The sequence below is a fragment of the Phocoena phocoena genome, chromosome 5 (assembly GCF_963924675.1).
Source record: "Phocoena phocoena chromosome 5, mPhoPho1.1, whole genome shotgun sequence".
Taxonomy (NCBI): Eukaryota; Metazoa; Chordata; class Mammalia; order Artiodactyla; family Phocoenidae; genus Phocoena; species Phocoena phocoena.
Genome location: NC_089223.1, coordinates 111,551,426 through 111,554,792, shown reverse-complemented (window position 1 = coordinate 111,554,792; position 3,367 = coordinate 111,551,426).

Sequence of the window (3,367 nt, the reverse complement as noted above, 5' to 3'; positions counted from 1 at the left end):
AAAAACACTAATTAGAAAAGATATATACACCCCAACGCTCATTGCAGCATTACTTACAATAGCAGAGATAATGAAAGCACCCAAAGTGCCCATCAATAGATAAGTGGATAAAGAAGACGTGTGTGTGTGTGTGTGTGTGTGTGTGTGTGAGACTATTACTCAGCCATAAAAAAAAAATGAAATCTTGCCGTTTGCGACAACACGGGTGGACCTACAGGGTATAATGCTAAATGAAATAAGAGAAAGACAAATACTGTATGATTTCACTTATATGTGGAATCTAAAAAACAAATGATCAAACATAACAAGAAAGTTAAAGACAGAGAACAAGTGGTTCCCAAAGGGGAGGTGGGTAAGGGGAAGAAAGAAATAGGTGAGAGAGATTAAGTGGTAAAAACTTCCAGTTGCAAAATAAATGAGTAATGGGTATGAAATGTACAGTGCGGGGAATATAGTCAATAACTATGTAATAATATCTTTGTATGGTGACAGATGGTAACGAGATTTATCGTGGTGATCATTTTGAAATGTATAGAAATACCAAATCACTATATTGTGTAACATGAACTAACATAGTGTTGTACGTCAATTGTACTTCAAAAACAGACAAACGAACAAATAGAAAAAGAGATCAGATGTGTAGTTACCAGAGGTGGAGGGTAGGGGGAGATGGAATTTGGAGGAAGGCAGTCAAAAGGTACAAACTTTCAGTTATAAGATAAATAAGTACTAGGGATGTAATGTACAACATGATAAATATAATTAATACTGCTGTTATGTTATATATGAAAGTTAAGAGAGTAAACCCCAAGAGTTCTCATCACAAGAAAAACAAATTTTTTCCTGTTTAATTTTGTATCTATGAGATAGATGTTTATTAAATTTATTGTGATAATCATTTCACAATGTATGTAAGTCAAATCATTATGCTGTATACCTTAAATTTATACAGTGCTCTGTGTCAATTATATCTCAATAAAACTGAAAAAAAATCTTGTTGGTCTACCTCTAAAGGTAATCTGTTCTGCATTCCTATAGCAACTATCAATCCAAGCCACACCATGTCCCACTGGGGGTACTATACATATATCCACTTATGCCCTCCTACAGCACATTCTCTACATAGCAGCTAGAGGAATTTTTCAAAAATGCAAATCTGATCACTGTACACTCTGGCTTACAAAAAGTCAGTGGCTTCCTATTCTACATCAAATAAAATTCACTCTCCCTAACACCCTACCAGATACAGTAGATTCTCCAATATTTGCTGAATAAATGTTATTTCTAGTGTTTTTTATAAACATACAAAGCAAGAAAATTGATATCCTTTTCTTAGCAGTTCAAACACATTTTCAAGTTTAGTTCCATCCTGCTTTACCAATTCATTCCTTTTTGTCTTCATAGCAGATTTAATAAAATAATTACAAGCCAGGAGTCAAAACTGTTGCATGTTTATGGAGTAAAACTAGTAATAATCAAATAATTTATTATAATAATCAAATTATTTAAATGTAAAAATGTGTTTATTCACAATCTTTGAGAAGTTACCATTCCTTCAAAAAATTCTTTATGAACAAAATGCCAAGAAAAATTACAATAGTAGCTTATGCCAAACCAAAAATATACATCTGATGTATACAAACTTTAAAAAGCATAACACAGGCAACGTGAATATAGATTATCTTTAAAATATTTCCAATGACATAGCTACAACTTAAATTATGTTGAGACATAACAGCATTACCTAATATATTTACATATTTAAAGTGTCATATTTATTTCTATGAGATAAAAAAAGGTGACAAAACTATAGATGTCATTGCCCAGCAGTTCAAATATTGAAAGGGCCACATGATATTTTTAAAGTATAGCAAGAACTTTATATTACTATTTATATCTGGACCTTCCTATATTTTCGAGAACATGCACTGTCATTGTTGCAAGAAAAAGAAAAAAAAAACACTAAGGAAAAATTGAAAAACAGTTTGCTTACTAAAGTCATATTCAATCCTCAGCAAAATCAAGACAAGCAATCAGGGAGTGTCTTATATTCTTGGCCTTTTAAATTGATACGTAAACTTTAGAGAAAAGAAAAGTTAACTGTATATTGTAAAATTCAGTTATATATATTGATTTACTTAGTTCCATCCCATTAAAGCATGTTGTATTACAAGGCAAAGGAAAGCTTAATAAAATCAATGGATTCTTTCATGCCAGAAAGGATTTTATTTACTTTGAAATACCCGTATTACCTTTTTCAGGTTTTTCCTTCTTAATAAATCATGCACAGAGAATATGTTCTGTGTAAAATCTTTCAAGACCATTCATTAGAAACACAGAATTTTTAAAAATGACAGATAGAAATTTACTATATCAATTAAAGTCAACATTCATTTATAGTGGCACAGAAAAGGAAGTGAAAAACCTAAGTATATGGCTTCCTTGGTGGCGCAGTGGTTGAGAGTCCGCCTGCTGATGCAGGCGACGTGGGTTCGCGTCCCGGTCCGGGAAGACCCCACATGCCGCGGAGCGGCTGGGCCCGTGAGCCATGGCCGCTGAGCCTGCATGACTGGAGCCTGTGCTCCACAACGCGAGAGGCCACAACAGTGAGAGGCCCATGTACCGCAAAAAAAAAAAACCAAAAAAACAAAGCACAAAAAAACCCACCTAAGTATATATATTTTCTTAAATATCTTTTGATTACTCACTTTAAGTGTCCAAACTCTGAAAGATTATCTTAACATATCACATACCTTGTTTAGATTGAGTCAACATTATTATAGTAGGATATGCAACAAGTGTAGAAAGAAACTGATACTTCGGCCTTTCTTTCCGGTCATCTACTCAAATTAATTGTGCTTACTATCACATAATAAAATTTAAGTAAGTCATAGAAATGAATAATGCTGGAAAAGGGAACACTATTCTGAATCTGAATCTGGCAGTCCCTCCTCATGCTCCCTTCACATCTGCTGAGAATTAACACAAAATGCCTTAATACTTTTGCAGTTAGCTACTGAAACAGAGTTAAGAAAGCATTCAAGGTGAAATTAATAAAACTATTTTAAAAGCTGAAAATCTACAAACAGTAAACAGGATTGCTATGAAGAAAAGAGTTAAAGAAATTTAATTAATAACATGACAGAACCATTAAAGTGTTTTTGAAAAGCAGAAGGCAGATGATGAAATTGCACTTAATTCTGAAGCAATTCAGATATAACCTATCATTCCTATTCCTTTCTAATAAGCATTTATAACATGTTTCTTACTTCCCCTCTTACAAAAAGGCTCAGCACAACCATTTATACATTCTAGTTGGTTTTAAACATTTGGTCATAACTGATAAAGAAGATCACACAATTTTTCC